Source organism: Sapajus apella, unplaced genomic scaffold (genome assembly GCF_009761245.1).
Source record: "Sapajus apella isolate SASKATOON/1434 unplaced genomic scaffold, GSC_monkey_1.0 scaffold3, whole genome shotgun sequence".
Taxonomy (NCBI): Eukaryota; Metazoa; Chordata; class Mammalia; order Primates; family Cebidae; genus Sapajus; species Sapajus apella.
Window position 1 is genome coordinate 27,903,404 of NW_022436943.1, and position 14,635 is coordinate 27,918,038.

At 40.3% G+C, this 14,635-nt stretch overlaps 1 long non-coding RNA gene across 2 annotated transcripts; it reads right to left on the bottom strand.

The window, feature by feature from the left end:
• Positions 1 to 4,850: 4,850 nt before the first annotated feature.
• LOC116528788 lies at positions 4,851 to 14,625 on the bottom strand. Of its 2 annotated transcripts, none has more exons than XR_004259205.1 (3): positions 14,389 to 14,625; positions 12,933 to 13,011; positions 4,851 to 5,007 (listed from the first exon to the last, which is right to left on the bottom strand). It is a non-coding gene; the product is annotated as an uncharacterized LOC116528788 (long non-coding RNA). The 2 variants fall into 2 exon arrangements; XR_004259201.1 differs by lacking the exon at positions 14,389 to 14,625 and adding an exon at positions 14,160 to 14,315.
• Positions 14,626 to 14,635: the final 10 nt, after the last annotated feature.

Consider the following 14,635-nt stretch of genomic DNA (forward strand, 5'->3'; position numbering starts at 1 on the left):
TATACTCAGTTCTTCCTTCTTGACTAAACTACTCATGGCAGTTGCACAATGCTTTGAAATTGAGCCTTGTTTATCCATTAATTACATTCGAGGAGTGTGTTTGTTATCATTCTCCAGACTTGCTTACAAATGAGGTCATTCCCTCAGGGGTGTTGTGATCTTCTGGGATTTCCAAAGCATGGTGTTTTTTCTTAAGGGAAAATGATGTTATTGAGCCTGCCAAGATTTTCTCACCTTCAATATCGTTTACAAATATTTCCATTTCTTAATTCATTGACCATCACATTAAAAAAATTAATATGTCTTACAATAAGAAAAATATACATTTTAAAAGAAGTAAACAAAAATTAAACACAATGGGATGTTTTCCATGTCAACTCCTTGCAATACAGACGCCTGACTGATCCTCTATCAGTGCTGTTCGATAGAAATTTCTTTCAAGGTGGAAATATTTTATATCTACACTATGCAAAATTGAAGTCACTAGCCACATATAGCTATGAGCACTTAAAATGTGACTAGTGTAACTGAGGAACTGAATCTTTAATGTTACTTAATCTTAATTAACATAATAAATTAACATATGTTTAAATTCCAATAGCCACATGTGGTTAGTATGGCTATGACTAGTGCTACCATATTAGACAACACAGCAGAAGATCAACCCTAGAATATTGCAGGGTTAAATAAGAGAAGTGTCAAATGAATGCTTTAGCTCAACAGGTGTACTTCTACATTTTTTTTTTTTTTTGAGACAGCGTTTCACTCTTGTCTCCCAGGCTGAAGTGCAGTGGCATGATCTTGGCTCACTGCAACCTCTGCCTCCCGGGTTCAAGCTATCCTTCTGCCTCAGCCTCCCAAGTAGCTGGGATTATAGGCATCCACCACCACGCCCAGCCAATTTTTGTATTTTTTGGTAGAGATGGAGTTTCATCATGTTGGCCAGGATGGTCTCAATCTCTTGACCTCGTGATCCGCCAGCCTCAGCCTCCCAAAGTGCTGGGATTACAGGTATGAGCCACCAGCCACCACGCCTGGCCACTTTTACAGTTTTTTCTTATTCTTGAAATGTTTTTCAATGTATAATTAACAAGCTTTTTTTTTTTTTTAAAGAGACAGTGTCTCACTATGTTGCCTAGGCTGGAGTTGAACTACTGGGCTCAAGTGATCCTCCCATCTCAACCTCCTGAGTAGCTGGGACTACAGTTGAGAGGCACTCTTAGCTTATTTTATAAGATTTTATTCACTTAAATCAAATTGAGACTACTGGATTACTGTGTGGGCTCCTCTCTCTTGTTCACCTATCACAGCTGTCTGGTCACCAAGTCCTATTCATCTGACATCTTAAATACATCTTAAAGATATCCCCTCCTTTCCATCTTCATCACCATTGTTTACTATTTGACCTTTATTATTGCTTCCTAATATTCCTCTTGCTTCTTTCCATTTCACTTCCTATCTCCTAATAGAATGACTCACTTAAAAAACAATCTCACCATAACACTTCCTTGCTGTAGAATACACTTCCCCTACTCAAATATGGCCCACAACCAGCAGGACAGGCATCAGTTGGAGCTGATGAGAAATGCAGAATCTCAGCCTCCACCTCAACTAACTGGATCAGAATCTGCATTTTAACAAGTTCTACAAAGGTGATTAATATGCAGATCCAAGATGCACTGTTGCAGGATGAAGTACAGACTCCTTAGCATATCTTCAAGGGTCTACATGATTTGGTCAAGCTCAGTTTCCAGCCTCATCTCTAGTAACTTCTTCTGAACCTCTTAAAACCTACACTTCAAGTCATACAAAATAATTAGCAATTATGTATATCCATCTTTGTTCCTCTGTCAAAATAACTCCTTTTTCCAGGTCAAGACCCAACTGAAAATTTTCTTTCTATATTTCTTCATAAGAATTAGATATATCCTCTTTGTACTCCACAGACTTTTACAGATACTACTCTTACAGCACATACCATGATAGATTTAAGTATTGGTGTGTCTCTTTTTGAGGGCAGGCATTATTTCTTATATAGCTGTGTTCTCATTAGTTCTCAGTACATGCTTGCTGGATGAATAATATCTTTCATAAGTACACATTAAATAATTGTAGTATTTCATAGAATCATTACATTTGAAAGGAATAAAAAATCTTATTGGGCCAGACACAGTGGCTTACGCTTATAATCTCAGCACTTTGGGAGGCCAAGGCAGGCAGATCAGGAAGTCAGGAGATTGAGACCATCCTGGCCAACGTGGTGAAATCCAGTCTCTACCAAAAATGCAAAAATTAGCTGGGTGCAGTGGCGGTGTGTGCCTGTAATCCCAGCTACTCGGGAGGCTGAGGCATGAGAAGCACTTGAACCCAAGAGGCGGAGGTTGCAGTGAGCCAAGGTCACACCACTGCACTCCAGACTGGCGACAGAGTGAGACTCCGTCTTGAAAAACAAACAAACAACTTACTGATCGCTTTATAGAGGATTTTTATTTTACAAGGGACAACTGAAGCCTTCAAATTTGAATGACTTTTCCAAAATTATTGGCATGGTAACATTTTCTTGATATATACTAGGCACCCCATAAAATATGCAGCTAATAAACATGATAAACTTACTTTTCTTTCTTTTGTATTGGGATGAACTAAATTTCTCTCCACTAGTAAGATAAAGACTCTAATAAAGTTTGGTTATTCTTGATTTCTCCTGCTAATCCTTTCTTTTACCTTTCCCTTCTGGGAAATGACAGAGCCTTTTTCTATCTCCCTTTCACTTTAGTGTTATATGACGCTAATCAGAGAGATAGTGAAGTAATTAGGGATGCAGTACCAACAGTATACAGCTGATAGTAAGCTGTGCATCTCCTTTCATCAGATCTAGGATGAGGTTTCTTGAATTTCACAGTGTCTGGCAGAGTAAAGGACACTGAGAAAAGCAGTTGGATCAGGCACTATCTAGATAAGATTAAATCAATCCTTGTAGGCACAGGAAGACATTTGAAGTGTACAGCTGCCAGTAACATTGTGGAAAATAAACCCACCTTTTGTTTCAGAAAGCTGCAATTTTATAGGAAATCTTGGATTGCAGTTTTTTCCTAATTTGCCAGATTTTGCCCCAGACTTCTACAGTCACTTCCTATATGCATTTAAATAAACAGTGATTACTTTTTCTTCCTGTTGGGAAGCTTGCTATGACTTTATCTTCTGGCACTGGGTATCAGGCCAATGTTGATTTCTTCTATATCAGTTATAATGTTTGTCTTACAAATCCCTGGGTAGTTTGACCCTTTGTTTTGCTATGAATCTTTATTAGAATTGGTATTCCTATTATTAATAGTTATTTCTGAATTACAGCTGAGTCAAAATCTTTTTCTGGGGAGAATATAACCTAATCAGAGTGCTTTATTCTTTTATAGTGGGGAATTCAGTAACTTAATTTCAACCAACATTTATTAAATGGCTACATGTAGTATTACAATTACAGGATGGTCATAACATACACCTTTGCTTTAGGAACATATTTTTTAGATTTTAAAGATTTTCTATACCCATTACATATTACACATCTGAGTCTAATTCACGTCATGCTAAATTTAGCAACACTGTAATGTGAAGTACAAACTGGGATACTGTGTGGAGTGAAAGAAGTTGTAATTAATAATCATACCTGATCAACAGGTTAAATAAAGACTGTCTTGGGAAAACTGAGATAGTGTCAGACAAAGTGGAACATATGGTCACCTTAATTAAAAATCAGCTTCTGCTATACTTGTATTTTCACATTTTAAGTATGATAGTTATTAGAAAGCATATTGGGCTAAATATAACTACTTTATGATGTCTATTATATGTCAGTCACTACAATAAAAGTGTGCTCAGATTTTAGTCAGGGAAACAAAATATATGTATACAATCATATGAGGCAAATGCATATAGTGGAGTGAATACTGGACAGGGAACCAGGAGACCTAGATTTGAAAACTAGCCTTGAACTTCAGTCACTTCTTTTGGTCACATCTTTTAACCTCTCTGAGGCTCAGTTTTCTTGCCTGTAAAATGGAATGATACTAATTTTTCATAGGATGAGAAGTTTAAAAAACAAGTGAAAGAACTAAACACAGTATGTGTCAAATAATGAATGCTTGATAAAGGGTTATCTGATTTGGCTGATGTTCTAGTTTAATGAAAGGGAACCAGAAAGGAAGCTAGAAGACTCACCCTCTTTGTGAAAACTTTTATAATGCAGATATTTTTTCTTATCCTCCATTGCCAATCCTGTTAAGTCATATTATTGTGAAGCAAATCTCAGACATCACATCATTTCGACTGGAAGTATCTCAGTGTTTATCACTAAGAATTTCTTATTTTTAATATCATCACAATACCTTTATTATCCTAAAACTAACAATAATTCCCCACTATCCTCGAATACCCACTGTCCAAATTTCCAACTCTTTTATAAAAGTTTTTTCTAGTCTTTTAAAAAAATTCAGAGTCCTTAGACCAGGCACAGTGGGAGGCCGAGGCAGGGGAATCACTTGAGACCAGGCGTTAAAGATTGGCCTGGGCAACACAGTGAAACCCTGTCTCTGCAAAAAATATTTTTAAAAAATATAGCCAGGCGTGGTGATAATTGCTTGTGGTCCTAGCTACTCAGGAGCCTAAGGCAAAGAGGACCATTTGAGCCAAGGTCCTCAAGTGATGCAGCTACACCAAGTGATGCAGTGAGCTATGACTGTGCCACTGCACTCCAGCTTGGATGACATAGGAAGACCTTGTTTCTAAAAAAAGAAAAGAAAGAAAGCAAAAGAAAAAGAATTCAGGTTCCAAATGAAATTTCGTGAATTACTCACACTTGGTTGATGTCTTTTAGTCTTGTTTAAACTATATATCCCCCTTGCAATATGTTTACTGAAAAAACTGGGTTTTGTCATGTAGAATGTTCTCAAGTGTTCCACAGACTACAATCTTTTGGTGCAGTTTACTATGTTCCTCTGTCTCCATTATTTCCTGTAAATTGATAGGTGAAACTAGAAGATGTTAAATTTCAGATGATTTTGTTTTGGTTTTTAGCAAGACAGCTTCACAGGTGGTGGCGTGTTCCTCTATCAGGAAGCACAGGAAGCATACAATATCTCATTGACTATTTTCTTTGATATTAACAGCTGTTGTTGTTTAATTAGTATTTAATATCTACATCTATTTGTTCATTAGAAGTTTTAAATTTATTTCTGATATCATAAAGTTCACTTTTATTTACTTCTGTAAGCAGCATTGTAATTAAGATAAAGATGTGTGAAAGGCTTATCCACCACAATCAAGTAGGCTTCATCCTTGAGATGCAAGGTTGGTTCAACACAGTGCAATTCAATAAATGTGATTAATCACATAAACAGAACTAAAGACAAAAACCACATGATTATTTCAATAGATGCAGAAAAGGCTTTTGGTAAAATTCAACACACTTTTGTGTTAAAAACTCTCAATCAACTAGGTATTGAAGGAACATACCTCAAAGTAGTAAGAATCATCTATGACAAACCCACTGCCAACATCATACTGAACAGGCAAAAGCTGGAAACATTCCCCTTGAAAACTGGCACAAGACAAGACCACTCCTATTCAACATACTATTGGAAGTCCTGGCCAGGGCAGTCAGGCAAGAAAAAGAAATAAAGCGTGGAAGAGAGAAAGTCAGACTATCCCTTTTTGCAGATGACATGATCCTATATCAAGAAAACCCCATACTCTTGGCCCAAAAGCTCCTTAAACTGGTAACTTCAGCAAAGTCTCAGAATACAGAAACCAATGTACAAAAATTACTAGCATTCCTATACACCACCAACAGTCTCATTCACAATTGTCACAGAAAGAATGAAATATCTAGGAATACAGCTAACCAGGGAGGTGAAATATCTCTACAAAGTGAACTACAAAACACTGCTAAAAGAAATCAGAGATGATACTAACAAATGGGAAAACATTCCACGCTCATGGATAGGAAGAATCAGTATTGTTAAAATGGCCATACTGCCCAAGGCAGTTTAGATTCAATGCTATTCCTATTAAACTACCAATAACATTCTTCACAGAACTAAAAACAACAACAACAACAACAACAACAAAAAATCCAAACTATTTTAAAATCCATATGGAACCAAAAAAGAGCCCAACTAGCCAAGGCAATCCTAAGCAAAAAGAACAAAGCTGGAGGCAAAACACTACACCCACCTTTATACTATGGGGCTACAGTAACCAAAACGGCATAGTACTGGTACAAGAACAGACACATAGGCCTATGGAACAGAATAGAGAACCCAGAAATAAAGGCGCACATGTACCTGACAAAACCTGACAAAAACATGCAATGGGGAAAGGACTCTCTATTCAATAAATGGTGCTGGGATAACTGGCTAGCCATATGCAGAAGATTGACACTGGATCCCTTCCTTATGCCATATGCAAAAATTAATTCAAGATGTATTAAAGACTTAAATGTAAAACTCAAAACTATAAAAACCCTAGAACACAACCTAGGGAATACCATTGTGCACATAGGAATGGGCAAAGATTTCATGACGAAGATGCCAAAAGCAATAGCAACAAAAGCAAAAATCGACAAATGGGATCTGATTAAACTAAAGAGCTTCTTCACAGCAAAAGAAACTATCAACAGAGTGAAAAGACAACCTATAGAATAGGAGAAAAATTTTGCAGACTATACATCTTACAAAAGTCTAATATCCAACATCTATAAGGAACTTTAACAAATTTATTAAAAACAAAACCCAAAGTACCCCATTAAAAAGTGGGCAGAGGACATGAACAGACATTTCTCAAAAAGAGACATACATGTGGCTAACAATCACATGAAAAAAAGCTCAATGTCACTGATCATTAGAGAAATGCAAATCAAAACCACAATAAGATGCCATCACACACCAGTCAGGATGACTGTCATTAAAAAGTCAAAAAATAGCAGATGCTGCTGAAGTTGCTGAGAAAAAGAAACGTTTATACACTGTTGGTGGAGTGTAAATTAGTTCCATCATTGTGGAAGACAGCATGACAATTCCTCAAAGACCTAAAAACAGAAATACTGTTTGATCCAGCAATCCCATTACTGGGTATATACTGAAAGGAATAGAAATTGCTTTGTCATAATGACATGGAATCAACCCAAATGCTCACCAATAGTAGACTGGATAAAAAAAAAAAAAAAGTGGTACATATACATCATGAAATACTATGTAGCCAAGAAAAAGAAAGAGATTATGTCTTTTGCAGGAACATAGATGGAGCTGGGGGCCATTATTCTTAGGGAACTAACACTGGAACAGAAAACCAAATACCGCATGTTCTCACTTATAAGGGAACTAAATGATAAGAACACATGGACACATGCAGGGGAACAACATACACTGGAGCCTATTGAACAGTAGAGTGGCAGGAGGGAGAGGATCAGGAAAAATAACTAATGGATACTAGACTGAATACCTGGGTGACGAAACAATCTGTAAAACAAACCCGCATCACACAAGTTTACCTATGTAACGAACCTGCATTTCTACCTCAGAACTTAAATTAAAAAATAGGATGAAGATATAATTAAGAAAATAGTAACATCAGTTATGCTACGTCTCTACCTTTAATATAGTCCTATTTCACTTTACAGATGTGCTTACTGATTGCTAGGAGGGAAGCAAAAATAGAAATAACTTTATAATGCTATAAATGAAAGATGAAGGCTGGGTGTGGTGGCTCATGCCTGTAATTCCAGCACTTTTTGATGCCGAGGTGGGCGAATCGCTTAAGGTCAGGAGTTTGAGACCAGCCTGGTCAAAATGGTGAAACCCTGTCTGTACTAAAAATACAGAAATTAGCCGGGCATGGTGGTGGACACCTGTAATCCCAGCTACTTGGAAATCTGAGGTGGGCGACATAGCGGGACTCCGTCTCAAAGAAAAAAATATGATTATTATGTTCCCAAGCACTTTTAATAGAAGTAGTTCTATGGGTTTTATCACATAATGATAAATAACCTTCTACATTGCTAAATACACAAAAAGTAATTAACAATGCTTACCTACACTAACATCCATTAGGTTTTTCATTTCTTTTTGGCCTTGAATCCCAATAATTAAACTTTACTAGTCTCTAGCTTCTTTTCCAGGAAAAAACAATGTATGTTTCTCTCTGAGGTTGTGTTCTTTGGTCATCACTAATATAATATTATTTTCATTAAAATGAAATTATAGTCCTGACACCAATAGCCATATACTTTGAGTTGCTTCTGCAATAATGGTGATTAACTTTGGATGAACCAGTCATATTCTCTCACCCAATTCCTGATCAAGAAATATAAAATGTTGTCACCTGACAACTGGCAAAGATTAATAGTCAGCTGTGGCCACTGCACTGACTGACTCACTCAGGGATTTAAACCATGACCTTGGCCTCATTATCATGCTGTTTTAATCTACTGAGCAAAATAGCTACAAAAATAAATTCTGAAAGCAGGAAGCAAAACATTCTGTTGTTTGTGTCTCCAGGCCCAAACTACTATGTATCTGAGTCCACTGAACAATTCTACTAGTGGGCATTTTAGACATGGATGAACAACTGAAGGCAGGATATCCTCCTGAAAATCAAAGCTGATCATGTCAGTTCTCATTAAAAACCTCCACTGTCTAATAATATAAATTCAAATTCTTCAGTACAGCATATAAGATTGTAGCATAATCTTACTATGACCAATTTCTCCAACTTTATCTTTTGCTACAACTCCTTGCCTCCCTTTCTTCATGTGCTAACAACTGTAATTTTCTCATTATCATGCGACTGCTCATATATTTTTTCAGTTTATATTTATTGAGTCTCTATAATGTATGAGACACTCTGATAAACCCTGGGGAAACTGAAGTTAAAGGCACATTCCTTGATCTTAAAGAATTCATGGTTTGGTCAAGGAGACAGACAAGGAAATAAATGGGCACAACACACTGTGACAAGTGCTATCTATGAGCACAGTAGGTACATTGGTATAACAGTCTAGGGAAAGGAGGTGGAAGAAGAGGAGAGGGAGGGATGAGTATATGGTTAGGATAAAGAAGTTAATTAAGAAAGTTATGAGAGAGGAAGCAGAAAAAGTGATCTAAGCTGAGGGAACAGAAAGTCACAGAGATGAGAACATGCACACATTGAGTAAAGTGCAAGTAGATTATCATGGCTGAAAAGGAAGATGTGTTTGTAGGCTGTGTTGGAAGCAAGGCTAGAGAGGTAGACAGGAACTGAATCCTAAAGGAATATGTACACCTTGGCAAAGACTTTAGATCTTATTCACACTGCTTTTCCCTCTTTTGAGAATGCTTTTTCCCTTTTGTTTCCCAACTCAGACCAATATAATAATGTCAAATCCTCTTCCCAGAAATTCATTGAACAAATATTTGCTGGAATACATACTATGTGTCATGTATTGTTGTTTGGGATACATTAATAAAATTCATACTCTGCCCTTGTGCTTATATTCAAGTATGAGGAAGTAGATGATAAATATAATAAACGGGTATATATTTAACTTTGGGTAAAAATACAGTTGTCAGAGAGAGTGGTAAGTGCTGTGGGAAAAAGAAAAAGTAGGGTAAGGTAAAGAAGATCATCATAATGACCAGGAAGGGTGTGGGGCAAGTAGGAGTATTAAATAGGATGAACAATTGAGCAAAAATTTGAGGACAACGGATTTAGCCAAGTGAGTATCTTAGTGAAGGGTATTCTAGGAACAGGGAACAGCTTGAGGAAAGCCTAAAAAGTACTAGGAGATGGGGCCAGGTGCAGTGGCTCTCACCTGTGATCCCAGCACTTTGGGAGGCCAAGGCAGGTGGATCACAAAGTCAGGAGTTCAAGACCAGCCTGGGCAACATAGTGAAACCCCATTTCTACTAAAAATTCAAAAATTAGCTGGGCGTGGTGGCAGGCGTCTGTATCCCAGCTACTCGGGAGGCTGAGGCAGAGAATTGTTTGAACCTGAGAGGCGGAGGTTTCAGTGAGCCGAGATTGCACCACTGCACTCCAGCCTGGGTGACAGAACAAAACTCCGTCTTGAGAAAACACACACACACACACACACACACACACAAAGTACTAGGAGATGAAGTCAGTGATCATGTGGGACTTGTAAGCCATTTAAGGAACTCTTGTGAATAAAATGGGAGCCACCTTGGGATTTTGATCGGCAGAGTGTTTTGATCTAATGTTTTAGGAGGTTTCCTCTTTGTGCAGTGTTGAGACTATAGAGCTGCAAGCATAAAAGCAGGGAGACCTGTTATGAGAAACTATAGAAATGCCAACCATCTAAATATATTTGTATGCATTAAGGGGTGCTGCAATGATTCTGAACATTGTGAAACACCCAGCTTTTGTAGTGGAGTACTAGGTTCTTTCAGTAAATTCTAGTGAGGTAAGTATTTTAGTTTGTGACTTTAGATATACCTCCTAATACTTATTTACTAGATTACAAGTAGCCCTTATGCATGTGTAAAAATGAAAGTCTACAGAATCATAGGCTTCAAGGGCCTATAGGAACTGCAGAAAGGACTTGCAGTTTGTTTGCTTTTTATTTTATTTTTTGAGACAGAGTCTTGCTCTGTCACCTAGGCTGGAGTGCAGTGGCCTGATCTCCACACACTGCAACCTCTGCCTCCCAGGCTCAAGTGATTCTTCTGCCTCAACCTCCCAAGTTGCTGGGATTACAGGCATCTGTCACCAGGCCTGGCTAATTTTTGTATTTTTAGTAGAGACGTAGTTTTACCATATCAGTTAGGCTGGTCTCAAACTCCTGTCCTCATGTGATCCACCCTCTCGGCTTCCCAAAGTACTGGGATTCCAGGTGTGAGCCACCACGCCCAGCCTGTTTGTTTTTTATTTATATTTGTTTATTTTTTTGAGAGGGAGTCTCACACTGTCGCTCAGTCTGGAGTGCAATGGCACGATTTTGGCTTACCGCAACCTCTGCCTCCCAGGTTCAAGCGATTCTCCTGCCTCAGCCTCCCAGGTAGCTGAGATTACAGACGCCTGCCATCCTTCCTGGCTAATTTTTGTATTTTAGTAGAGATGGGATTTCACCATGTGGGTCAGGCTAGTCTCAAACTGCTGACCTCAGGTGATTCACCTGCCTTGGACTCCCAAAGTGCTGGGATTGCAGATGTGAGCCACTGTGCTGGCCAGCCTGTTTTTTAAGACAGGGTCTCACCCTGTCACTCAGGCTGAAGTGCAGTGGAGCAATCTTAGCTCACTGTATCCTTGAACTCCTAGGCTCAAGAGATCCTTTTGCCTTGGCCTTCCAGAGTACCGGGATTACTGGTGTAAACCACAGGGCCTGGCCAGGACATGCATTTTGGGATTAGTTTATAGCCTGTCAAGACCTTGAAAATTCAATGATGAAGACAGCTGTTACTTATAAAGTTACACAAGAATATTGCAGTTTTGACTCAACTTTAAATGTGTTCATACACTGAGGGACATGCCAAAGTAGAAGTTAATGCTGTAAAGGACAAAGTCATATGTGATGAAGATTTTAAGTAAAACACTGTACCAGAACAAACAAAACACCTCTAAGATCCATATTGTAGAAAGAACAAAAGACAGAGATCTTGTAAATACATTTTACTTTCTTTAGCTCTGATCCTAGCAATCTTATGTCAAACTGGGGCAAGTACTTTGAAAAGTAGTTCATTTATTATGCTAAAGCGAATTTTAAAATTCTATATAATGTATATTCTATGTAGTGATATATAACTACTGTTGACAAATTTTTATTTCATGCAAGTGTGTGAATAACAGTGAAGGATAATTTTAAAAGACTTCCTTCCACTCCTAAGTAGTCCCTTTAATAGGAAAAACACATCTAGTTGTGGTAAAAACTGTAAAAAGGAAACACATTAACAGTAACCTCACTCACTTCTGCTTCATTCCAGTAAGAAGTCAGATGTTCCAGTGATACTGGCTCATGCCCATTGTATTTCATGAGCTGGTACTGTCTCCTGGCAGGTGAGGCATGGGTGGGGGTGCAAGGAGACACAGCCTCAGGCACTCAGCATGCTAACCATATGACTGCTAGAAAACAGTGCAGGGCCCAGGGGGTGACCCTCTACTGTAAAGGAAGCCAAATTGTCTAATTTGTACCACAGCTTTGAAGTTCACATTTTATAGACTTAAAATAACTAAGCTATTTTAACTTCAAAAAGTTTAAACCTCTGAGAAGTGTGTATATTCTGGCTTCTGGTTCTGCTTGGGTTGATAGTTGCCTGGGGGTGGGAAGTGGTGTTTGTTTTTTCAAATCTGGCACAGAAATAGTTGAATAAGGTAGACTGTTCCAGCCATTCCTTTTGATTATTTTTAGTTCCACTCTCCTCTCTTTTAAAGGAGCAGTTAGTGTATTTTAGCAGCACTTAGGGTTTCCTAGGTGAAAGTCAAAGATACATGTATTTACTGGTACCTGTTACTGCGTATGAAAATATGGATAGTAAAAGTCAATTTCAATTTCGGGTGGAAAAATTCTGTTATCCATTAAGTGTTGTTTTTAGTTGTCACTTTTTTTTTCTTAGTTTGACACTTTTTTTTTTCCTTCTCCATTATCTATTTTGCAATGCAAATAGTATAGTTCTCAACATTTGCTATACCTTAGTCACTTGGGGAACTTTCAAACAATATCCACAGCCAGGGCCCTAACACCAGAGTCTGATTCATTTGTTATGTGGGTCTAGGTGGTATTTTAAAAAAGTGACCCAGTGAACCTTCAACTCAGATGACTGGCAAAAAAAAAAAAAAAAAAAAAAAAGTGATCCAGGTAATTTTAGTGTGCAGCTAGGGTTGAAAACCGGAATGGTTTCAAAGTGGATTAAAAATATCTAGGTTCTAGTTCCAGCCCTGCTACTTACCAGCTGGCTGTTCTTGGTGGTCTTCTGTTTCCCATAGGATGATGAGGTTGGATTAGAAATTCATAAAAATTGTTGAACTCTAAAACAAAATTAAATAAACTGGGATTCATATAATTTGATCTGATTTGCTCAGCTCCAAAGAGATGAAAATGGAATTATCTGGAGTATGAGAGTGTTGTTTGAAACAAGTGAGTAATAATTTAAAAAACAGCTCTTAAGTAAACTTTTCCCTCTTCCCAATTACAAGGCATGGGAGAAAATAAAAACAGACATTTAAGCTTAGAAATCACAGGAGACTTCCAGGGCTGCTTTGCCTATCCCCAGCTCTCTTAAATGGGGAGCTAGTCAGATGGTACCTGGGGAACAGAGGGAGGAGGGAGAGCGCTTACTACACACCAAGAAGGTAAATATAATATAAACCTCAAAGGCTTTACGTTACTCATCAGCACACAATCTGACCTGGTACTAAGCAGCGCGCGTGTGGAAGGCTGGGTGGGGTGCGCACACACATTCACCTGGGTACACACACACTGGCACACACATCCCAACTCAGTCACCTGCAGTGCTTGCCCAGGGCGCCCGGAAGAGCCAGCGAGCCTGCCTAGCTCTGTCCACCCAGCCCCGCGCCACCCGCCCGGCCCCGCTCCCTCCGGGAGGGCTCTCAGGGCGGCGCCCAGCCCCGCGAAGCGCAAAGGATGGTAGTGGCCACCTCCGTTCTCCAGACGCTGGTTTCTTGTCTTCCCTTTTTGTCCTCTTTCATTGAACCTATCTCCGTGCTACGAAAATCAAACTCTGACTCTAACCCGATCTCTTCGCGTCTCTGCCTCTTCTTTCTAGACTAGGGTGAGCGCCAAAAAGGGCCAGACAGACAGAAACCTTGGCCTCAGTACCGCCCAGCCTCTTTCTCGGGACTATTCTAACTCCTTTCACCCTCCTAGCCTTTACTGGTCGTGTCAGGTTCGAACCCTCCCAGCCAACCGTAACTCTCCCCGCTTCCCCCCGCGTCCTCCCCTCAGGATCCCTCTGCATATTCTCAGCGTCAAGCTCGGTTTTCCACAACTTCCTCAAGCCCTGCGCCCCTCGCCCTGTCCCCGCCCTTGACACCACCTGCGTTTCCCACTCGCTGCAACCTCTCTCCACCGCTGTCCCTCCTTGCGGGCCTCCAGCTCTCTCCCCCTTTCCTGGCTCCCACCCCTGACACCCTAGGGACCCTTCTCCCCTACTCACGTCCTCCCTCCTTCCAGGATCCCGCCCTGACACTTCGGGGGCCCTCCCACCACGGGCGCTCCATTTTTCTCCTCAGGGCCTGACACCTGGGCGACCCCTCCCCGGCACCCGCCTTCAGCTCCAGCCCTGACTCCACCCTCACGCTCCCCGCCCCTCCCGGTCCCTTGGAGGCCCTCACCTCCTCCCCACCAGCCACACCTGGCACCCCTGACCCCACCACGGCTCACACCCTTCTCTCCGCTCCCGACACCTCAGGCGCCCCCTCACACGCACGCATTCTCCACACTTCCGTCCCAGAAAACTCCGGCGCCCCCTCCCTTCAAGCTCAGTCTCCCCTCCCTCCCCGCCTGGCCCGGGTCCCAGCCCTGAGGTCGCGCTCGGGGAGGGGCGGCTGCCGCCTGCTGGGTGCCCCGGCCTAGGCAGTGAGGAGGTGACGCGGCCCCGCGGGAAGAGCCCGGGAGGCGGAGGGGCGGAGG